This window comes from Musca autumnalis, unplaced genomic scaffold (assembly GCF_047663935.1).
Source record: "Musca autumnalis isolate F117 unplaced genomic scaffold, ASM4766393v1 scaffold_2, whole genome shotgun sequence".
Taxonomy (NCBI): Eukaryota; Metazoa; Arthropoda; class Insecta; order Diptera; family Muscidae; genus Musca; species Musca autumnalis.
Genome location: NW_027411755.1, coordinates 30,332,408 through 30,357,631, shown reverse-complemented (window position 1 = coordinate 30,357,631; position 25,224 = coordinate 30,332,408). Strand labels below are relative to the sequence as shown.

General features: G+C 31.2%; 5 long non-coding RNA genes across 5 annotated transcripts in view; 2 read left to right on the top strand and 3 right to left on the bottom strand.

Moving 5' to 3' along the window:
• The window catches only part of LOC141393851 (uncharacterized), a 394,506-nt gene that overhangs the window by 346,204 nt on the left and 23,078 nt on the right, over positions 1-25,224 (top strand). The window lies entirely within an intron of this gene.
• On the bottom strand, positions 499-931 carry LOC141392649 (uncharacterized). Its single transcript, XR_012409823.1, has 2 exons — positions 675-931; positions 499-616 (listed from the first exon to the last, which is right to left on the bottom strand). It is a non-coding gene; the product is annotated as an uncharacterized lncRNA (long non-coding RNA).
• LOC141392648 (uncharacterized) lies at positions 11,470-12,832 on the bottom strand. Its single transcript, XR_012409822.1, has 3 exons — positions 12,261-12,832; positions 11,696-12,201; positions 11,470-11,629 (listed from the first exon to the last, which is right to left on the bottom strand). It is a non-coding gene; the product is annotated as an uncharacterized lncRNA (long non-coding RNA).
• On the bottom strand, positions 18,007-18,325 carry LOC141392647 (uncharacterized). Its single transcript, XR_012409821.1, has 2 exons — positions 18,223-18,325; positions 18,007-18,164 (listed from the first exon to the last, which is right to left on the bottom strand). It is a non-coding gene; the product is annotated as an uncharacterized lncRNA (long non-coding RNA).
• Positions 22,412-22,756, top strand: LOC141392646 (uncharacterized). Its single transcript, XR_012409820.1, has 2 exons — positions 22,412-22,546; positions 22,612-22,756. It is a non-coding gene; the product is annotated as an uncharacterized lncRNA (long non-coding RNA).

Below are 25,224 nucleotides of genomic sequence, written 5' to 3'. Positions count from 1 at the left end.
GTGGTGCATTGTGGCGTATTAATAGTGTCGTCAGGTATAGGACACACATACGTGGCCAAAAAGGTGTTTTTAGAGTCAATCCAGATTGTAATCTGATAACTGATAACACAGACACCTACCTGCTGCGCTGTCTGTTTCTCTCTATATTGCCTCGTTCTCCTTTCGCCGCAAACTTACATTAGGTTTTGTGGTGTTCTGCTTCACATGAACTTATCACCTTGCCTTTTGGAGACTCGAATGGCTTTTTTACCTGGAGTATGTATACATGTACATGCTCGTAAGCTGATCTAGCTGAGAAAACAACGATTGAGTCTTATACCATTAAATATGTGGGAATTGCTATTATTTTCTATGCATTTATTTTCTTTTTTAATTTATATTTGAAATAACTTCATTGTGTTTCTAAACCATCATAAAACGAAAAATCCTATATTGCTTGAAGGCGTGTTAGGATTGTCGCTAAGTACACGTCACCGATTAAGTAGAAACAACAATGGGTTTTATTAACGAGATTTGAGGAACTTTATTATAGTACATATATATGTAATTCCATATTCTGCAGCTCTTACGATAAAATCCTCGGGGATTAACCAAAACAGTCAGTATGAATAAGACGCTATAATTAAAATAAGAGAAATATTACATATACCTATATTATATTTGTATAACTATACCCCTCCGCCCAAGTATTTTAGACGAGCAAATGTTAGATCTGCCAAAAGGGCTAAATAAAAAATGCCCAACAATAAAGGTAAACACTTCATAACTAATGGAGTTAAAAACAAACAAAAGTTTTTAGATTTTTTTTTCAATTTAAAGAAACTGCAAACGCTTAAGTACGCAAATGGAGTCGCAAAGTTGTAAGAGATTAAAAAACAATGTTTCTAAAAATGTGAAATGAATATTCTGAGACACAAACTTGAAGTGTTGTCAATAGAATTAACAACAACTTAGAGTTAAGCTATTTTTTGGATTTGAAACAATGGTAGCGTATACGTCGTGGCATTAATTATCCGGGCATGTTGTCACATATTTTTTGTTAATTTCTGTGATTTTTTAAGATCACTTTTAGGAATATTTCAAACAACCTTGTTATTGGCCTGAAGGTGTATAAATGTATTCTTTAAAAAATCCACGCTTTATTGTTGTAATGATGGATGAAAAAATATTCTTTAAAAAATCCACGCTTTATTGTTGTAATGATGGATGAAAAAATATTCTTTAAAAAATCCACGCTTTATTGTTGTAATGATGGATGAAAAAATATTCTTTAAAAAATCCACGCTTTATTGTTGTAATGATGGATGAAAAAATATTCTTTAAAAAATCCACGCTTTATTGTTGTAATGATGGATGAAAAAATATTCTTTAAAAAATCCACGCTTTATTGTTGTAATGATGGATGAAAAAATATTCTTTAAAAAATCCACGCTTTATTGTTGTAATGATGGATGAAAAAATATTCTTTAAAAAATCCACGCTTTATTGTTGTAATGATGGATGAAAAAATATTCTTTAAAAAATCCACGCTTTATTGTTGTAATGATGGATGAAAAAATATTCTTTAAAAAATCCACGCTTTATTGTTGTAATGATGGATGAAAAAATATTCTTTAAAAAATCCACGCTTTATTGTTGTAATGATGGATGAAAAAATATTCTTTAAAAAATCCACGCTTTATTGTTGTAATGATGGATGAAAAAATATTCTTTAAAAAATCCACGCTTTATTGTTGTAATGATGGATGAAAAAATATTCTTTAAAAAATCCACGCTTTATTGTTGTAATGATGGATGAAAAAATATTCTTTAAAAAATCCACGCTTTATTGTTGTAATGATGGATGAAAAAATATTCTTTAAAAAATCCACGCTTTATTGTTGTAATGATGGATGAAAAAATATTCTTTAAAAAATCCACGCTTTATTGTTGTAATGATGGATGAAAAAATATTCTTTAAAAAATCCACGCTTTATTGTTGTAATGATGGATGAAAAAATATTCTTTAAAAAATCCACGCTTTATTGTTGTGATGATGGATGAAAAAAATATTCTCTAAAAAAATCCACGTTTATTGTTGTGATGATGGATGAAAAAAGAATTCTTTAAAAAATCCACGTTTATTGTTGTGATGATGGATGAAAAAATATTCTTTAAAAATCCATGTTTATTTAGCGTATACGCCACCTATTAAATAAAGTAGAAACCATAATGGATTTTACAAACATAATTTCGACAATTTTATTTGTATATACATATATAATATAAGCTATAGCTTATATATTAGTTAAATCTTCTCCCAAAACAATTAAATCGGTTCATTCGTCTTTCCTATAATATAGAAATAGAAGAAATTTTAGAATTACTATATTTTTTTTAAATCAATAAATACTCACAATCATACCAGCAGATGTCAGATCGGCCAGAAAGGCTAAATAGAAAACACCCAACAATAATACCAGACACTTCATAATGAATTGAACTTCGAAATTAGTTTTGAAATTTTTTAATTTTAAGTAAAGTGTATTGTGAAAAATACTTCTAAAAATATAAAATAATTATTCAGTATCACAATCTTTATATACGACAATAGAATAAAAAACAGATCGATGTATAAATTCTGTATATATTAGTTTTTATTTATGTAAAAATTTAAATACCCTTTTGAGTATAATTTAAACAACGTTCAGAATATATTAAACGAGCCCACGATCTGACGGTGGAATAATGCGGGGTTTCGTTATTTATAATATTAACCCTTTATGCTTGATTTTATTCATGACTTGTTATTTTTAAATTTATCTAAGGTAATCTCTTGTAAGGAATTTCACCGCGTCTCCGAAATAGATTCTACAATAGAAAACAAAATTACAGTTACCTCTATGAAAATATATGGGACCATTAAATACTAACTCTTAAGCCAGCAGATGTTAGATCTGCCAAGAAGGCTAAATATAAAACACCCAACAATATTGACAAACTCTTCATAATTAATGAAATAGAAAAATAATTTCTTATTAATTTTGTCTTTATTTGAAAATATAATCGTTCAATTTTTTCAATTTTAATTTATAGCTATTGCAAAAGTCCGAAGTAAGCAATTGGAGTGGCAAAATTGTAACACACTGGAAAAATTATTTCCATAAATCTTAATGGATTATTCAGCAACACAATTTTCAGGTGCTAAAAATAAAATTATCAACAACGCGATGAAAATTAATTAACACCATTTGTATTATTTTCTAGATTTGAAAGATAGGTGGCGTATACATTGTGGCATTAATTATCCGCACCACGTTACAACACATTTGAAATTTTATTTATGTGGCAATGTAAAGGCACTGTTAAGAATGTTTTGGTCACATGGTCGTTGAAAAAAATATTTTTAAAAATCCACGCCTAAAGGCCACAAGGTCGTTGAAAAAAATATTTTTAAAAATCCACGCCTAAAGGCCACAAGGTCGTTGAAAAAAATATTTTTAAAAATCCACGCCTAAAGGCCACAAGGTCGTTGAAAAAAATATTTTTAAAAATCCACGCCTAAAGGCCACAAGGTCGTTGAAAAAAATATTTTTAAAAATCCACGCCTAAAGGCCACAAGGTCGTTGAAAAAAATATTTTTAAAAATCCACGCCTAAAGGCCACAAGGTCGTTGAAAAAAATATTTTTAAAAATCCACGCCTAAAGGCCACAAGGTCGTTGAAAAAAATATTTTTAAAAATCCACGCCTAAAGGCCACAAGGTCGTTGAAAAAAATATTTTTAAAAATCCACGCCTAAAGGCCACAAGGTCGTTGAAAAAAATATTTTTAAAAATCCACGCCTAAAGGCCACAAGGTCGTTGAAAAAAATATTTTTAAAAATCCACGCCTAAAGGCCACAAGGTCGTTGAAAAAAATATTTTTAAAAATCCACGCCTAAAGGCCACATGGTCGTTGAAAAAAATATTTTTAAAAATCCACTCTGATAGGCCACATGGTCCTTGAAAAAATATTTTAAAAAATCCACTCTGATAGGCCACATGGTCGTTGAAAAAAATATTTTTAAAAATCCACGCCTAAAGGCCACATGGTCGTTGAAAAAAATATTTTTAAAAATCTACGCCTAAAGGCCACATGGTCGTTGAAAAAAATATTTTTAAAAATCCACGCCTAAAGGCCACATGGTCGTTGAAAAAAATATTTTTAAAAATCCACGCCTAAAGGCCACATGGTCGTTGAAAAAAATATTTTTAAAAATCCACGCCTAAAGGCCACATGGTCGTTGAAAAAAATATTTTTAAAAATCCACGCCTAAAGGCCACATGGTCGTTGAAAAAAATATTTTTAAAAATCCACGCCTAAAGGCCACATGGTCGTTGAAAAAAATATTTTTAAAAATCCACGCCTAAAGGCCACATGGTCGTTGAAAAAAAATATTTTTAAAAATCCACGCCTAAAAGCCACATGGTCGTTGAAAAAAATATTTTTAAAAATCCACGACTAAAGGCCACATGGTCGTTGAAAAAAATATTTTTAAAAATCCACGCCTAAAGGCCACATGGTCGTTGAAAAAAATATTTTTAAAAATCCACGCCTAAAGGCCAAATGGTCGTTGAAAAAAATATTTTTAAAAATCCACGCCTAAAGGCCACATGGTCGTTGAAAAAAATATTTTTAAAAATCCACGCCTAAAGGCCAAATGGTCGTTGAAAAAAATATTTTTAAAAATCCACGCCTAAAGGCCACATGGTCGTTGAAAAAAATATTTTTAAAAATCCACGCCTAAAGGCCACATGGTCGTTGAAAAAAATGTTTTTAAAAATCCACGCCTAAAGGCCACATGGTCGTTGAAAAAAATATTTTTAAAAATCCACGCCTAAAGGCCACATGGTCGTTGAAAAAAATATTTTTAAAAATCCACGCCTAAAGGCCACATGGTCGTTGAAAAAAATATTTTTAAAAATCCACGCCTAAAGGCCACATGGTCGTTGAAAAAAATATTTTTAAAAATCCACGCCTAAAGGCCACATGGTCGTTGAAAAAAATATTTTTAAAAATCCACGCCTAAAGGCCACATGGTCGTTGAAAAAAATATTTTTAAAAATCCACGCCTAAAGGCCACATGGTCGTTGAAAAAAATATTTTTAAAAATCCACGCCTAAAGGCCACATGGTCGTTGAAAAAAATATTTTTAAAAATCCACGCCTAAAGGCCACATGGTCGTTGAAAAAAATATTTTTAAAAATCCACGCCTAAAGGCCACATGGTCGTTGAAAAAAATATTTTTAAAAATCCACGCCTAAAGGCCACATGGTCGTTGAAAAAAATATTTTTAAAAATCCACGCCTAAAGGCCACATGGTCGTTGAAAAAAATATTTTTAAAAATCCACGCCTAAAGGCCACATGGTCGTTGAAAAAAATATTTTTAAAAATCCACGCCTAAAGGCCACATGGTCGTTGAAAAAAATATTTTTAAAAATCCACGCCTAAAGGCCACATGGTCGTTGAAAAAAATATTTTTAAAAATCCACGCCTAAAGGCCACATGGTCGTTGAAAAAAATATTTTTAAAAATCCACGCCTAAAGGCCACATGGTCGTTGAAAAAAATATTTTTAAAAATCCACGCCTAAAGGCCACATGGTCGTTGAAAAAAATGTTTTTAAAAATCCACGCCTAAAGGCCACAAGGTCGTTGAAAAAAATATTTTTAAAAATCCACGCCTAAAGGCCACAAGGTCGTTGAAAAAAATATTTTTAAAAATCCACGCCTAAAGGCCACAAGGTCGTTGAAAAAAATATTTTTAAAAATCCACGCCTAAAGGCCACAAGGTCGTTGAAAAAAATATTTTTAAAAATCCACGCCTAAAGGCCACAAGGTCGTTGAAAAAAATATTTTTAAAAATCCACGCCTAAAGGCCACATGGTCGTTGAAAAAAATATTTTTAAAAATCCACTCTGATAGGCCACATGGTCCTTGAAAAAATATTTTAAAAAATCCACTCTGATAGGCCACATGGTCGTTGAAAAAAATATTTTTAAAAATCCACGCCTAAAGGCCACATGGTCGTTGAAAAAAATATTTTTAAAAATCTACGCCTAAAGGCCACATGGTCGTTGAAAAAAATATTTTTAAAAATCCACGCCTAAAGGCCACATGGTCGTTGAAAAAAATATTTTTAAAAATCCACGCCTAAAGGCCACATGGTCGTTGAAAAAAATATTTTTAAAAATCCACGCCTAAAGGCCACATGGTCGTTGAAAAAAATATTTTTAAAAATCCACGCCTAAAGGCCACATGGTCGTTGAAAAAAATATTTTTAAAAATCCACGCCTAAAGGCCACATGGTCGTTGAAAAAAATATTTTTAAAAATCCACGCCTAAAGGCCACATGGTCGTTGAAAAAAATATTTTTAAAAATCCACGCCTAAAGGCCACATGGTCGTTGAAAAAAATATTTTTAAAAATCCACGCCTAAAGGCCACATGGTCGTTGAAAAAAATATTTTTAAAAATCCACGCCTAAAGGCCACATGGTCGTTGAAAAAAATATTTTTAAAAATCCACGCCTAAAGGCCACATGGTCGTTGAAAAAAATATTTTTAAAAATCCACGCCTAAAGGCCACATGGTCGTTGAAAAAAATATTTTTAAAAATCCACGCCTAAAGGCCACATGGTCGTTGAAAAAAATATTTTTAAAAATCCACGCCTAAAGGCCACATGGTCGTTGAAAAAAATATTTTTAAAAATCCACGGCTAAAGGCCACAAGGTCGTTGAAAAAAATATTTTTAAAAATCCACGCCTAAAGGCCACAAGGTCGTTGAAAAAAATATTTTTAAAAATCCACGCCTAAAGGCCACAAGGTCGTTGAAAAAAATATTTTTAAAAATCCACGCCTAAAGGCCACAAGGTCGTTGAAAAAAATATTTTTAAAAATCCACGCCTAAAGGCCACAAGGTCGTTGAAAAAAATATTTTTAAAAATCCACGCCTAAAGGCCACAAGGTCGTTGAAAAAAATATTTTTAAAAATCCACGCCTAAAGGCCACAAGGTCGTTGAAAAAAATATTTTTAAAAATCCACGCCTAAAGGCCACATGGTCGTTGAAAAAAATATTTTTAAAAATCCACTCTGATAGGCCACATGGTCCTTGAAAAAATATTTTAAAAAATCCACTCTGATAGGCCACATGGTCGTTGAAAAAAATATTTTTAAAAATCCACGCCTAAAGGCCACATGGTCGTTGAAAAAAATATTTTTAAAAATCTACGCCTAAAGGCCACATGGTCGTTGAAAAAAATATTTTTAAAAATCCACGCCTAAAGGCCACATGGTCGTTGAAAAAAATATTTTTAAAAATCCACGCCTAAAGGCCACATGGTCGTTGAAAAAAATATTTTTAAAAATCCACGCCTAAAGGCCACATGGTCGTTGAAAAAAATATTTTTAAAAATCCACGCCTAAAGGCCACATGGTCGTTGAAAAAAATATTTTTAAAAATCCACGCCTAAAGGCCACATGGTCGTTGAAAAAAAATATTTTTAAAAATCCACGCCTAAAGGCCACATGGTCGTTGAAAAAAATATTTTTAAAAATCCACGCCTAAAGGCCACATGGTCGTTGAAAAAAATGTTTTTAAAAATCCACGCCTAAAGGCCACATGGTCGTTGAAAAAAATATTTTTAAAAATCCACGCCTAAAGGCCACATGGTCGTTGAAAAAAATATTTTTAAAAATCCACGCCTAAAGGCCACATGGTCGTTGAAAAAAATATTTTTAAAAATCCACGCCTAAAGGCCACATGGTCGTTGAAAAAAATATTTTTAAAAATCCACGCCTAAAGGCCACATGGTCGTTGAAAAAAATATTTTTAAAAATCCACGCCTAAAGGCCACATGGTCGTTGAAAAAAATATTTTTAAAAATCCACGCCTAAAGGCCACATGGTCGTTGAAAAAAATATTTTTAAAAATCCACGCCTAAAGGCCACATGGTCGTTGAAAAAAATATTTTTAAAAATCCACGCCTAAAGGCCACATGGTCGTTGAAAAAAATATTTTTAAAAATCCACGCCTAAAGGCCACATGGTCGTTGAAAAAAATATTTTTAAAAATCCACGCCTAAAGGCCACATGGTCGTTGAAAAAAATATTTTTAAAAATCCACGCCTAAAGGCCACATGGTCGTTGAAAAAAATATTTTTAAAAATCCACGCCTAAAGGCCACATGGTCGTTGAAAAAAATATTTTTAAAAATCCACGCCTAAAGGCCACATGGTCGTTGAAAAAAATATTTTTAAAAATCCACGCCTAAAGGCCACATGGTCGTTGAAAAAAATATTTTTAAAAATCCACGCCTAAAGGCCACATGGTCGTTGAAAAAAATATTTTTAAAAATCCACGCCTAAAGGCCACATGGTCGTTGAAAAAAATATTTTTAAAAATCCACGCCTAAAGGCCACATGGTCGTTGAAAAAAATATTTTTAAAAATCCACGCCTAAAGGCCACATGGTCGTTGAAAAAAATATTTTTAAAAATCCACGCCTAAAGGCCACATGGTCGTTGAAAAAAATATTTTTAAAAATCCACGCCTAAAGGCCACATGGTCGTTGAAAAAAATATTTTTAAAAATCCACGCCTAAAGGCCACATGGTCGTTGAAAAAAATATTTTTAAAAATCCACGCCTAAAGGCCACATGGTCGTTGAAAAAAATATTTTTAAAAATCCACGCCTAAAGGCCACATGGTCGTTGAAAAAAATATTTTTAAAAATCCACGCCTAAAGGCCACATGGTCGTTGAAAAAAATATTTTTAAAAATCCACGCCTAAAGGCCACAAGGTCGTTGAAAAAAATATTTTTAAAAATCCACGCCTAAAGGCCACAAGGTCGTTGAAAAAAATATTTTTAAAAATCCACGCCTAAAGGCCACAAGGTCGTTGAAAAAAATATTTTTAAAAATCCACGCCTAAAGGCCACAAGGTCGTTGAAAAAAATATTTTTAAAAATCCACGCCTAAAGGCCACAAGGTCGTTGAAAAAAATATTTTTAAAAATCCACGCCTAAAGGCCACAAGGTCGTTGAAAAAAATATTTTTAAAAATCCACGCCTAAAGGCCACAAGGTCGTTGAAAAAAATATTTTTAAAAATCCACGCCTAAAGGCCACAAGGTCGTTGAAAAAAATATTTTTAAAAATCCACGCCTAAAGGCCACAAGGTCGTTGAAAAAAATATTTTTAAAAATCCACGCCTAAAGGCCACATGGTCGTTGAAAAAAATATTTTTAAAATCCACTCTGATAGGCCACATGGTCCTTGAAAAAATATTTTAAAAAATCCACTCTGATAGGCCACATGGTCGTTGAAAAAAATATTTTTAAAAATCCACGCCTAAAGGCCACATGGTCGTTGAAAAAAATATTTTTAAAAATCTACGCCTAAAGGCCACATGGTCGTTGAAAAAAATATTTTTAAAAATCCACGCCTAAAGGCCACATGGTCGTTGAAAAAAATATTTTTAAAAATCCACGCCTAAAGGCCACATGGTCGTTGAAAAAAATATTTTTAAAAATCCACGCCTAAAGGCCACATGGTCGTTGAAAAAAATATTTTTAAAAATCCACGCCTAAAGGCCACATGGTCGTTGAAAAAAAATATTTTTAAAAATCCACGCCTAAAAGCCACATGGTCGTTGAAAAAAATATTTTTAAAAATCCACGACTAAAGGCCACATGGTCGTTGAAAAAAATATTTTTAAAAATCCACGCCTAAAGGCCACATGGTCGTTGAAAAAAATATTTTTAAAAATCCACGCCTAAAGGCCAAATGGTCGTTGAAAAAAATATTTTTAAAAATCCACGCCTAAAGGCCACATGGTCGTTGAAAAAAATATTTTTAAAAATCCACGCCTAAAGGCCACATGGTCGTTGAAAAAAATATTTTTAAAAATCCACGCCTAAAGGCCACATGGTCGTTGAAAAAAATATTTTTAAAAATCCACGCCTAAAGGCCACATGGTCGTTGAAAAAAATATTTTTAAAAATCCACGCCTAAAGGCCACATGGTCGTTGAAAAAAATATTTTTAAAAATCCACGCCTAAAGGCCACATGGTCGTTAAAAAAAATATTTTTAAAAATCCACGCCTAAAGGCCACATGGTCGTTGAAAAAAATATTTTTAAAAATCCACGCCTAAAGGCCACATGGTCGTTGAAAAAAATATTTTTAAAAATCCACGCCTAAAGGCCACATGGTCGTTGAAAAAAATATTTTTAAAAATCCACGCCTAAAGGCCACATGGTCGTTGAAAAAAATATTTTTAAAAATCCACGCCTAAAGGCCACATGGTCGTTGAAAAAAATATTTTTAAAAATCCACGCCTAAAGGCCACATGGTCGTTGAAAAAAATATTTTTAAAAATCCACGCCTAAAGGCCACATGGTCGTTGAAAAAAATATTTTTAAAAATCCACGCCTAAAGGCCACATGGTCGTTGAAAAAAATATTTTTAAAAATCCACGCCTAAAGGCCACATGGTCGTTGAAAAAAATATTTTTAAAAATCCACGCCTAAAGGCCACATGGTCGTTGAAAAAAATATTTTTAAAAATCCACGCCTAAAGGCCACATGGTCGTTGAAAAAAATATTTTTAAAAATCCACGCCTAAAGGCCACATGGTCGTTGAAAAAAATATTTTTAAAAATCCACGCCTAAAGGCCACATGGTCGTTGAAAAAAATATTTTTAAAAATCCACGCCTAAAGGCCACATGGTCGTTGAAAAAAATATTTTTAAAAATCCACGCCTAAAGGCCACATGGTCGTTGAAAAAAATATTTTTAAAAATCCACGCCTAAAGGCCACATGGTCGTTGAAAAAAATATTTTTAAAAATCCACGCCTAAAGGCCACATGGTCGTTGAAAAATATATTTTTAAAAATCCACGCCTAAAGGCCACATGGTCGTTGAAAAAAATATTTTTAAAAATCCACGCCTAAAGGCCACATGGTCGTTGAAAAAAATATTTTTAAAAATCCACGCCTAAAGGCCACATGGTCGTTGAAAAAAATATTTTTAAAAATCCACGCCTAAAGGCCACATGGTCGTTGAAAAAAAATATTTTTTAAAAATCCACGCCTAAAGGCCACATGGTCGTTGAAAAAAATATTTTTTAAAAATCCACGCCTAAAGGCCACTTGGTCGTTGAAAAAAATATTTTTAAAAATCCACGCCTAAAGGCCACATGGTCGTTGAAAAACGTGAACAAGTACAAGTAAAACAATTAAATTTAAGGCATGTGGCGAATACGTTGTGCCATTATTCATACGCATTATGGAACCACATTAATTTCGGTATACATATTAAGGTATGTATATCTTTGGGATATTTCAAAAAAAAAAAAAAAAAAAAACATTAAAGGAGTGTATTTTTAATATTACGATAACATTTTAGAAGGTTTAGTAATCTAAATCGTCAGAGTAATAATTAAAATTTGTTGGTTGGTGGTTTAGTAACATATTTAAATGGATTTTTATTTGAGTTTTATTTGTGATACAAACCTCCAAAATTTATTTTTAGGAACTGATGATGATCCTCCACGAAAATGCTTTCATTAACCCTCTAATGAAATCCCTTAGCACGAATCAATGCATTGCCCCACTAAAAGAAAGGAACAACATAATTAATAACTAATTATGTAAGATATTTTAGTTAAAAAATACAAACTGGTTTTGCCGTAGTTGGTTTTGCAAAAAATAATAAACTCAATGAGCCTAAAATTATTGACCAGATCTTCATAGTGAAAACTGATATACGTTATACTCGGTTTTACTAAATAAAGTCACATTTTTTAGGTCATATTTTATTTTATTCGTAAAATTCCATTGTACTGGGGAAGACAGCTATGAATTCTAATTAGGTAATTAAACTGTGAATGTTTTAAAACAATTTGTAAATAAATATTTTCTTATTCTTTTTTATACGCACCATGGAAACACATTATCTTAGTTATACAAATAGGGGTAAAACTGTCCGATTTCATTTAGAAATATTTTAAGTTGTGGATATTGCAATATAATTTTTTGTATATTAATTTTCAAGTTTTTTTTGGATCATACTTTTCTGTTTTTTTTTTTTTTTTTTTTTTTTTTGAAGAAATATTATTCATTAATCTCTTAAAGAAAATATTATGTACGTATCAATCCAAGTCTAAGGGCCGTATCTCCTCCCCACTAAAAGGAAAGAACACAATTGATAACTTATATAAGATATATTCATTTAGAATACAAACCGGTTTAGCCCTAGCTGTATTTGCAAAAAATAATAAACTTAAAGAGCCTATAATTATTACGGAGAACTTCATGGTGAATGTCACTTTAGGATCTGCTTGGTTGACCTAAATGCACTTATATTTATATCATGTTTAGTTTTATTTATACAATTTTACTTCTATGGAATTCTATTAGGTAATTTAATTGTGAATGTTAAACAAGACTATTAAGTAAAGTGAAATATTTAATATATGTAAATATGTGGCGTATACGTTGTGACATTATTCATCCGCACAATGGAACAACATTAATTTTATTATACACATTAAGGTTAAATATTCGGATATCTTTTAGAGAGAAATACTAGTAATTCTAGTAATCTAATTCGTCAGAAAAAAATAAAATGTATTAGAATTTTTTGGATTTGTTGTCAATGATCACTAAAAACATATTCCAATTAATGGGCCTTAGAAAATTATTATTATAAGAAAGGCTATGGTACTCCATAATTTTAAGAAGTATAACCATTATTTTTAATCATCTGCGAGGAAAGTTATGTACGTATCATTACATGGCTAAGGGCCATGTCTCCACCCCACTAAAAGAAAAGAACATAATACATACATTTTTATACCCTCAGCCTTTAGGCTAAAGAGGGTATTTACACTTTGATACGACCAAAAATGTGCCTCATCGAAATAATGGTTTTAGACCCCAAGTATGTTTGTATGATATCCGTTTCAGACAATTTTGAGTAGATCTAGCAATGTCCGTCCGTCTGTCTGTCTGTCCGTCTGTCTGTCTGTCTGGCTGGCTGGTGCGCACGATAACTCTCGAACGGATCAATCGATTCGGTTTAAATTTTGGGTATCGAAATATTTTGTCCAGATTCGATTTAAGTTCGAAGATGGGCCATATAGGTCCACTCCTTCAGGTACCTCCCCCACAAATGTTCAAAAATTGTCGCAAAACTTGTGCGCACGATAACTCTTGTAGGGAATAACTGATTTGGTCCATACTTTCCACATCGTGTAGCTTCTACCAAACTTAGATGAGGTTCCAATATGGACTCAATCGGTCCACTCCTTCGGGTATCTCCCACACAAAATTTCGGAAAAGTTCAGTTTAGGACCTGGTCTCGAATCGCTTTGATTTTTGTTTACGCAAGTTGTATTCGCTGTCCTCTATACGACGCTGTAAGTTTCATTAGGGGCAAGTCCATACTTCCTGAGAAAATTGGCCTGAAAGTTACAAAAAACCCTATGACACCGTGTGTAGTGGTTGGAGCGCATGATAACTCTCGAACGGACCTGCCGATTCGGTCCAAAATTTGGCTTTCGTAATATTTTGTCCAAACTTAGTTCAAGTTCAAAGATGGATTATATCGGTCCACTCCTTCCGGTACCTCTCCCACAAAAGTTCGAAAATGTTCGGAAATTTTGTGCGTACGATAACTCTTGAAGGATGTAACCGATTTGGTCCATACTTTGCACATTATGAAATTTCTACCAGACTTAGATGAGGTTCCAATATGGACTCAATCGGTAAACTCCTTCGAGTACCTCCCACACAAAATTTCGGAAAAGTTCAGTTTAGGACCTGCTCTTGAATCGCTTTGGTTTTTGTTGTAACATTTTGTATTCACTGTCCCCTATACGAAGGTACAAGTTTCCACAGGGGCAAGTCCATACTTCCTGAAAAAATAGCCTGAAAGTTGAAAAACAAACCCTATGACACCATGTTTATGGGTGGAAGCGCAAGAAAATTCTCGAACGGAAATGCCGATTCTGGCCAAAATTTGGCCTTCGTAATATTGTTTCCAAACTTAGTTTACGTTCGTAGATAAGCCATATCGGTCCACTCCTTCAGGTACCTACCCCACAAAAGTTGAAAAATATTCGGAAAAATTGTGCGCACGATAACTCTTGATGGGAGTGACCGATTTGGTCCATAGTTTACACATTCTCATAATATCTACCAGATATAGATCAGGTTCGAATATGGAATATGGAGTGGACAAATATCCACTCCATCCCGTACCTCCCACACAAAATTTTGGATAAGTTCACTTTAAGACCTACTATTGAATCACTTTGATTTTTGTTGAAGCAACTTACATTCGCTGCCTCAATTACGATGGTAAAAGTTGTTTCAGGGACAAGTCCATACTTCTTGAGAAAACAGTCCGAAAGGTGTAAAAACCGCCTATGGCACCCCCATGGTCTATGTCGGTCCATTCCTTTAAGTACCTTTTCCGCAAAATTTTTGAACTTTAATCCTAATCAGCATTTTTGTCGGTTCATACGACCAAAATTTTGAAACCCCCTAAATACATAAGATTTTTTTTTGTGAAAAAAGTGTTTCAATTTGCACAGGCTGAGGGTATATCTCTGTCGGCAAAGCCGACTGATACTTTTTAACTTGTTCTAGAAATATTTCCTTCAATTTTTAAAAGAATATTTGTCAAGGAATATTTTCTTCGATTTTTAAACGAATATTTTGCAAGAAACATTTTGTTCAACTTGTAAAAAAAAAATTTCAAGCATTATTTCCTTAAATTTCTTAACGAAAAATTTTCAAGGAATGTTTCCTTAAATTTTTAACGAATATTTTTCAAGAAATATTTCCTATTTTTGGTGGTTTTATTTTGGCGTTTGGTCAAATGAAAACAAAGATGTTCGTGTTTGTTTTTTTTTATCCGATATTTCGGCTGTCATCGACAGTCATCTTCAGGGATATTCTACAAAAATATAAACTATTATAAAAAGATAACGACAATTATAACACAGAAAATTACATTTCTATGCTGAACTAAAGTTTTTTGCGTCTATGCTTACACACTAAATTCTTGTAAATATGTGCATAGTGGTCTGTGTCAGTTTTGTAATTCATTCTTTGGTCATTTGGTACATTAATTATATGTAACATTTCTAAAGTAAAGCGTCGTTTTTAACTATTTTCTTGTGTCAATATATCTACGTCTTTAATGTTCGGTTTATACCCTGTCAATGTGCAATGTGCTGCTAGCGCCGTCTTTTGTTCTAAAGGTTTGTCAGTTTTTATTTCCCTCAATTTTTAGACGAATATCTTTCAAGGAATTTTTCCTTAAATTTTTAAATGAATATTTTTATTTTTCAAGGAATATTTCCTTCAATTTTTAAACGAATATTTTTCAAGGAATATTTCCTTCAATTTCTAAACGAATATTTTTCAAGGAATATTTTCTTCAATTTTTAAAGGAATATTTTACAAGGAATATTTTCTTGGATTTTTAAACGAATATTTTTCAAGGAATATTTCCTTAAATTTTTGGACGAATATTTTTTAAAGAAAATTTTCCTTTAATTTTTAAAGGAATATTTTTCAAGAAATATTACCTTTGGTTTTTAAAGGAATATTTCCTTAAATTTTTAAACGAATATTTTTTAAGGAATTTTACCTTAAAACAGGAAAAATTTTCAAGGAATATTTCCTTAAATATTATACGAATGTTTTTCAAGGAGTATTTTCTTCAATTTTTAAAGGAATATTTTTCAAGGAATATTTCTTTAATTTTTTAACGAATATATTTCAAGAAATATTTCCTTCAATTTTTGACGAATATTTTTTAAAGGAATTTTTCCTTAAATTTTTAAGTTAATATTTTTCAAGAAATATTACATTTAATTTTTAAAGGAATATTTCCTTCAATTTTTAAACGAATATTTCCTTCAATTTTTAAATGAATATTTTTCAAGGAATAATTTCTTCAATTTTTAAAGGAATATTTTATTCGATTTTTGAACGAATATTTTTCAAAAAATATTTACTTTTATTTTAAAACGAATATTTCTCAAGGAATATTTCCTTACATTTTTAAAATATTATTTTTCACGGAATATTTCCTTCCTTTCTTTAATTTTTTAACGAATATTTCTTTAAATTTTCAATCAATTCAATTTTCAAACGAATATTTTTCAAGGAATGTTTCCGTTAATTTCACGGTGCAACAAAATGGAGGTGAAAGTCTGGGGCACGGAAAATTCCACTCGGGGAAGAGAGGCCTTGGTGAGTGTATTAAGAACCTTGTTATGGCGTGATGAAGTTTTTGCTGGAGACCCTCAAGGCATCAGGAATTAGCGTTATATCTTTGTTCACTGTTGCTTTACCTTATTTTTGAGATGACATGTCTGCAATCAAATCGAATGAGGATTATTTTCGTAGAACACTAAGACCTTCTAACTCGATTCCTTCAATGTCCTTTTCGTCCTTTATTTTAAGAGCCGCTATAAAAGTACCACAAGATGACGTTTTTCAGCTTCGAAATATTCTGAAAAAGGTCGCTCAGAAAATTTTAGGTACGGCTCTCATTGACAACTAATCGATTTTGTCGCCTTTTCAAAGTCAATTTTTACATTTACCCCTGTTTGCTCAGAAAAAAATGTGTTTTGTGTTTTTGTATGTTCTGTAACGAATATACAAAAAACAAAATATAGTGTTTTTCTAAACAAAAAACAGGGTAAATGCACAAAACGACCCCGAAAACGCGACAAAATCGATAAGTTGTCAATGAAATAATATAATAATTGTTCCACAAACATCCCAGATGGGACAAGGGAGACTTCTCTCATATCAATGAGTGCACGCCGATTCATATTGGCTCAATGATATGGGACCTACTTTTTATTGCCGAGTCCGAACGGCGTGTCTTACGACACCACTTGTAGCGAAGTTTTTCATGGCTTAAATACTCAGGAAATGTCGCCAGCATTACTGAGGGGGAATTTAGCCACCATTGAAAATTTGATGTTGCTTGGCCTGGGATTCGAACCGCAGACCTTCTGAGTGCAAGGCGGACGTGCTAACCATTGCACCACGGTGGCCCCTCAATGAAAGCCGTACATAAAATTTTCTGCGCGAAATTTTTGCAGAAAATTTGGAAGCTGAAAAACGTCATCTTGTGGTACTTTTATAGCGGCTCTTAAAATAAAGGACGAAAAGGACATTGAAGGAAGTGAGTTAGAAGGTCGAAGTGCTCTACGAAAATAATCCTCATTCGATTTGGCTGCAGACATGTCATCTCAAAAATAAACTGAAACAAGAGTGAACAAAGATATAACGCTAATTCCTGATGCCTTACAGGGTCTGTAGCAAAAACTTCATCACGCCATAACGCGAAAGTTCGACTTACTGCGGATCTGTTCTTCGGGGTTCTTAATATACTCAACAAGGCAGACTTTCACCTCCATTTTGTAGCACAGTGTTATCGGCAACATTTGATAACATATAGTTTGTTTAAATTTCTGTGTTTGTTAAAGAACGTTTGTGAGAACTCAGGATAGACTCTAAGTTAACCAAATACACTTCCAAAATATCCTGTGGGTATTCCGGGTATTCCACAGCCTACAAATGTTTCAGGCATGATGACATCTAGGGGAGGCTAATTTTTTACTGGGGATGGAAGTGGGATCAGCACAAGTAACTATTTTACAATGTTTCAACCTTTAAACTTGTACGGATGGATGTTATCTTTTACACATTTTGGCACCCGTAAAACTAAAAGAATTGAATTTAAAAGGGTGACGAATGCGTTGTGTCAATATTCATTCGCATCAGTGGACCACATTAATGTCAATTATATTTTTGTCATTAGAAATATGCAGAAAATTTCCAATGTTGTTTAATTTTCTGATCTCGGTTATTAATCTGTTTATCGACACAAAGTCGCCGATAGGAGGAACTCAATGTTGGACATTATTTTTCTTCAAATATTGAAACAATTAAAAATGGATGTTTGCTAAAATAAACACATAGCATAATTTATTTAAAACCTAAATTTGGAGTTTTTATTGGCTGCATAAAACAAATGACTATACTTCATTTTCAAGACCTTGAAAACATATTTTTAGAAAGGGCTAATCCTTTACCATAAAATGGGCACCCCACTGAAAGGAAGAACATAATAATTTATTATATAAAATATTTTAATTTTGAAATACAAACCGGTTTAGCCGTAGTGGTGTGTGCAAATATTAATAATAAACTCAATGAGCCCATAACTAGTGACAAGAACTTCATTGTGAATGCCACTCTAGATTATACTCGCTTAACTAATTACATTTATATTTATATCATATTGGATTTTATACGTAAAATTCTATAATAATGTGGAAGACTTCTGAGGCATCTAATTAGTTAATTAAACTGTGAAGCTGTGAGAACCATTTGTAAACAAGTCTGTTAAGTAAAAATATAAATTTTCTTTGGCTTAAATATTTCAATGACTTAAAAACTGGAAGAAACTGGTGGCGTATACATTGCGACATTAATCATACGCAACATGTTTGATTTTTTACATTACAGCACTAAACGTGGATTTTATTTTAAATATTTTTTCATAGACCATTAAAGCAATTAACATGGATTTTTAAAAGATTATTTTTTTTACCCACCATCAAAGGAACAAACGTGGATTTTTTAAAGAATATTTTTTCACCCATCATCACAACAATAAACGTGGATTTTTTAAAGAATATTTTTTCACCCATCATCACAACAATAAACGTGGATTTTTTTTAAAGAAAATTTTTCACCCATCATCACAACAATAAACGTGGATTTTTTTAAAGAATATTTTTCAAGGGACTTCAGACCAATAAACGTGGATTTTTTTAAAGAATATTTTTCAAGGGACTTCAGACCAATAAACGTGGATTTTTTAAAGAATATTTTTCAAGGGACTTCAGACCAATAAACGTGGATTTTTTAAAGAATATTTTTCAAGGGACTTCAGACCAATAAACGTAGATTTTTTAAAGAATATTTTTCAAGGGACTTCAGACCAATAAACGTGGATTTTTTAAAGAATATTTTTCAAGGGACTTCAGACCAATAAACGTGGATTTTTTAAAGAATATTTTTCAAGGGACTTCAGACCAATAAACGTGGATTTTTTAAAGAATATTTTTCAAGGGACTTCAGACCAATAAACGTGGATTTTTTAAAGAATATTTTTCAAGGGACTTCAGACCAATAAACGTGGATTTTTTAAAGAATATTTTTCAAGGGACTTCAGACCAATAAACGTGGATTTTTTAAAGAATATTTTTCAAGGGACTTCAGACCAATAAACGTGGATTTTTTAAAGAATATTTTTCAAGGGACTTCAGACCAATAAACGTGGATTTTTTAAAGAATATTTTTCAAGGGACTTCAGACCAATAAACGTGGATTTTTTAAAGAATATTTTTCAAGGGACTTCAGACCAATAAACGTGGATTTTTTAAAGAATATTTTTCAAGGGACTTCAGACCAATAAACGTGGATTTTTTAAAGAATATTTTTCAAGGGACTTCAGACCAATAAACGTGGATTTTTTAAAGAATATTTTTCAAGGGACTTCAGACCAATAAACGTGGATTTTTTAAAGAATATTTTTCAAGGGACTTCAGACCAATAAACGTGGATTTTTTAAAGAATATTTTTCAAGGGACTTCAGACCAATAAACGTGGATTTTTTAAAGAATATTTTTCAAGGGACTTCAGACCAATAAACGTGGATTTTTTAAAGAATATTTTTCAAGGGACTTCAGACCAATAAACGTGGATTTTTTAAAGAATATTTTTCAAGGGACTTCAGACCAATAAACGTGGATTTTTTAAAGAATATTTTTCAAGGGACTTCAGACCAATAAACGTGGATTTTTTAAAGAATATTTTTCAAGGGACTTCAGACCAATAAACGTGGATTTTTTAAAGAATATTTTTCAAGGGACTTCAGACCAATAAACGTGGATTTTTTAAAGAATATTTTTCAAGGGACTTCAGACCAATAAACGTGGATTTTTTAAAGAATATTTTTCAAGGGACTTCAGACCAATAAACGTGGATTTTTTAAAGAATATTTTTCAAGGGACTTCAGACCAATAAACGTGGATTTTTTAAAGAATATTTTTCAAGGGACTTCAGACCAATAAACGTGGATTTTTTAAAGAATATTTTTCAAGGGACTTCAGACCAATAAACGTGGATTTTTTAAAGAATATTTTTCAAGGGACTTCAGACCAATAAACGTGGATTTTTTAAAGAATATTTTTCAAGGGACTTCAGACCAATAAACGTGGATTTTTTAAAGAATATTTTTCAAGGGACTTCAGACCAATAAACGTGGATTTTTTAAAGAATATTTTTCAAGGGACTTCAGACCAATAAACGTGGATTTTTTAAAGAATATTTTTCAAGGGACTTCAGACCAATAAACGTGGATTTTTTAAAGAATATTTTTCAAGGGACTTCAGACCAATAAACGTGGATTTTTTAAAGAATATTTTTCAAGGGACTTCAGACCAATAAACGTGGATTTTTTAAAGAATATTTTTCAAGGGACTTCAGACCAATAAACGTGGATTTTTTAAAGAATATTTTTCAAGGGACTTCAGACCAATAAACGTGGATTTTTTAAAGAATATTTTTCAAGGGACTTCAGACCAATAAACGTGGATTTTTTAAAGAATATTTTTCAAGGGACTTCAGACCAATAAACGTGGATTTTTTAAAGAATATTTTTCAAGGGACTTCAGACCAATAAACGTGGATTTTTTAAAGAATATTTTTCAAGGGACTTCAGACCAATAAACGTGGATTTTTTAAAGAATATTTTTCAAGGGACTTCAGACCAATAAACGTGGATTTTTTAAAGAATATTTTTCAAGGGACTTCAGACCAATAAACGTGGATTTTTTAAAGAATATTTTTCAAGGGACTTCAGACCAATAAACGTGGATTTTTTAAAGAATATTTTTCAAGGGACTTCAGACCAATAAACGTGGATTTTTTAAAGAATATTTTTCAAGGGACTTCAGACCAATAAACGTGGATTTTTTAAAGAATATTTTTCAAGGGACTTCAGACCAATAAACGTGGATTTTTTAAAGAATATTTTTCAAGGGACTTCAGACCAATAAACGTGGATTTTTTAAAGAATATTTTTCAAGGGACTTCAGACCAATAAACGTGGATTTTTTAAAGAATATTTTTCAAGGGACTTCAGACCAATAAACGTGGATTTTTTAAAGAATATTTTTCAAGGGACTTCAGACCAATAAACGTGGATTTTTTAAAGAATATTTTTCAAGGGACTTCAGACCAATAAACGTGGATTTTTTAAAGAATATTTTTCAAGGGACTTCAGACCAATAAACGTGGATTTTTTAAAGAATATTTTTCAAGGGACTTCAGACCAATAAACGTGGATTTTTTAAAGAATATTTTTCAAGGGACTTCAGACCAATAAACGTGGATTTTTTAAAGAATATTTTTCAAGGGACTTCAGACCAATAAACGTGGATTTTTTAAAGACAATTTTTCAAGGGACTTCAGACCAATAAACGTGGATTTTTTAAAGAATATTTTTCAAGGGACTTCAGACCAATAAACGTGGATTTTTTAAAGAATATTTTTCAAGGGACTTCAGACCAATAAACGTGGATTTTTTAAAGAATATTTTTCAAGGGACTTCAGACCAATAAACGTGGATTTTTTAAAGACAATTTTTCAAGGGACTTCAGACCAATAAACGTGGATTTTTTAAAGAATATTTTTCAAGGGACTTCAGACCAATAAACGTGGATTTTTTAAAGAATATTTTTCAAGGGACTTCAGACCAATAAACGTGGATTTTTTAAAGAATATTTTTCAAGGGACTTCAGACCAATAAACGTGGATTTTTTAAAGATTATTTTTCAAGGGACTTCAGACCAATAAACGTGGATTTTTTAAAGAATATTTTTCAAGGGACTTCAGACCAATAAACGTGGATTTTTTAAAGATTATTTTTCAAGGGCCGTCAAAAAATGCTCGCAGAATAATACGACAATTACAGTTCAAACAAATATAAATGAAGCATCATAAAAACCACACAACTTAGAGTAGATAATTCCTATAAATTTATTGAATTTAATGGGGTTCCACAGTAGGCATGATTAAAGCCGTTGTGTATACGTCACCTTATGTTATTAGAATATGGTAATTAGAATTTATTCCATAAAATATGTCTGGAAATTATTAGTAATAATTTTTTTTCTGAAAATTAATTTTAATATTTTTATTGCTTCGCGGTTTAATTACCTGTTTAAATTTCACTGCAGGTCTCTTAGTAAAATACATATTTGTATTTATCTTTGGTGTTCTGTTACTATTTTGACATGTTTATAAGTTTGTCTGTTTGAGATAGGCACCTCTAAGCGTCACTTTCATTATGGAATTTTCACCAATTATCTTGGGTCTATTAAGTTTAGCCCTTTTTGGAAATTTTGCAGCTGCTGAACCAGTTAGTAGTCTATAACAATATATTTAATTTTTCTTTCAATAATTTAATTTTTTTATTTATTTTAGTATGGAAGAACATCTCTTAAAACGTTTGGAAGATAAGACGATTAATGGTATCATATAATTTGTCCTTTTAATTAAAATGTAATAAAGACAAAAAATGATTGGACTGTAGGATTTGGGTTCGAAAATTAAATATAATATCAACAAATTTCTTACGAGTTTCATAGAACTGAAGATGACAATATTCTGATCTAAACAGGAGTAGAGTACAAGTTTGTACCGTACTCTGATGGTTAAAATTATGAATTTCATGTGGTACCATATTACACATGATTAATGTCGTTACGCATACGTCACCTAAATATAATTCAATATGATCTTTAGGATATATTCTCCAATTATATTTAAAAATTTTAATAAAAAACCTTAAAAATAACAGAATTTTCTACAAAATAATCGAATTTAACTTGGTACCATATTACCAATAATTAATATTGCTACGTATACGCCACCCTATTTCACATTTAAAAAATATTTTTCAAGTACCGTCAGACCAATAAACTTGGCTTTTCTAACAATATTTTTTTATAAGCCATCAGACCAATAAACGTGGATTTTTTAAAGAATATTTTTTCACCCATCATCACAACAATAAACGTGAATTTTTTAAAGAATATTTTTTCACCCATCATCACAACAATAAACGTGGATTTTTTAAAGAATATTTTTTCACGTATCATCACAACAATAAACGTGGATTTTTTAAAGAATATTTTTTCACCCATCATCACAACAATAAACGTGGATTTTTTAAAGAATATTTTTTCACGTATCATCACAACAATAAACGTGGGTTTTTTAAAGAATATTTTTTCACCCATCATCACAACAATAAACGTGGATTTATTAAAGAATATTTTTTCACCCATCATCACAACAATAAACGTGGATTTTTTAAAGAATATTTTTTCATCCATCATCACAACAATAAACGTGGATTTTTTAAAGAATATTTTTTCACCCATCATCACAACAATAAACGTGGATTTTTTAAAGAATATTTTTTCATCCATCATCACAACAATAAACGTGGATTTTTTACAGAATATTTTATTATCCATCATCACAACAATAAACGTGGATTTTTTAAAGAATATTTTTTCACCCATCATCACAACAATAATGTGGATTTTTTAAAGAATATTTTTTCACCCATCATCACAACAATAATGTGGATTTTTTAAAGAATATTTTTTCACCCATCATCACAACAATAAACGTGGATTTTTTAAAGAATATTTTTTCACCCATCATCACAACAATAAACGTGGATTTTTTAAAGAATATTTTTTCACCCATCATCACAACAATAATGTGGATTTTTTAAAGAATATTTTTTCACCCATCATCACAACAATAATGTGGATTTTTTAAAGAATATTTTTTCACCCATCATCACAACAATAAACGTGGATTTTTTAAAGAATATTTTTTCATCCATCATCACAACAATAAACGTGGATTTTTTAAAGAATATTTTTTCACCCATCATCACAACAATAATGTGGATTTTTTAAAGAATATTTTTTCACCCATCATCACAACAATAATGTGGATTTTTTAAAGAATATTTTTTCACCCATCATCACAACAATAAACGTGGATTTTTTAAAGAATATTTTTTCACCCATCATCACAACAATAAACGTGGATTTTTTAAAGAATATTTTTTCACCCATCATCACAACAATAATGTGGATTTTTTAAAGAATATTTTTTCACCCATCATCACAACAATAAACGTGGATTTTTTAAAGAATATTTTTTCACCCATCATCACAACAATAAACGTGGATTTTTTAAAGAATATTTTTTCACCCATCATCACAACAATAATGTGGATTTTTTAAAGAATATTTTTTCACCCATCATCACAACAATAAACGTGGATTTTTTAAAGAATATTTTTTCACCCATCATCACAACAATAAACGTGGATTTTTTAAAGAATATTTTTTCACCCATTATCACAACAATAAACGTGGATTTTTTAAAGAATATTTTTTCACCCATCATCACAACAATAAACGTGGATTTTTTAAAGAATATTTTTTCACCCATCATCACAACAATAAACGTGGATTTTTTAAAGAATATTTTTTCACCCATCATCACAACAATAAACGTGGATTTTTTAAAGAATATTTTTTCACCCATTATCACAACAATAAACGTGGATTTTTTAAAGAATATTTTTTCACCCATCATCACAACAATAAACGTGGATTTTTTAAAGAATATTTTTTCACCCATTATCACAACAATAAACGTGGATTTTTTAAAGAATATTTTTTCACCCATCATCACAACAATAAACGTGGATTTTTTAAAGAATATTTTTTCACCCATCATCACAACAATAAACGTGGTTTTTTTAAAGAATATTTTTTCACCCATCATCACAACAATAAACGTGGATTTTTTAAAGAATATTTTTTCACCCATCATCACAACACTAAACGTGGATTTTTTAAAGAATATTTTTTCACCCATCATCACAACAATAAACGTGGATTTTTTAAAGAATATTTTTTCACCCATCATCACAACACTAAACGTGGATTTTTTAAAGAATATTTTTTCACCCATCATCACAACACTAAACGTGGATTTTTT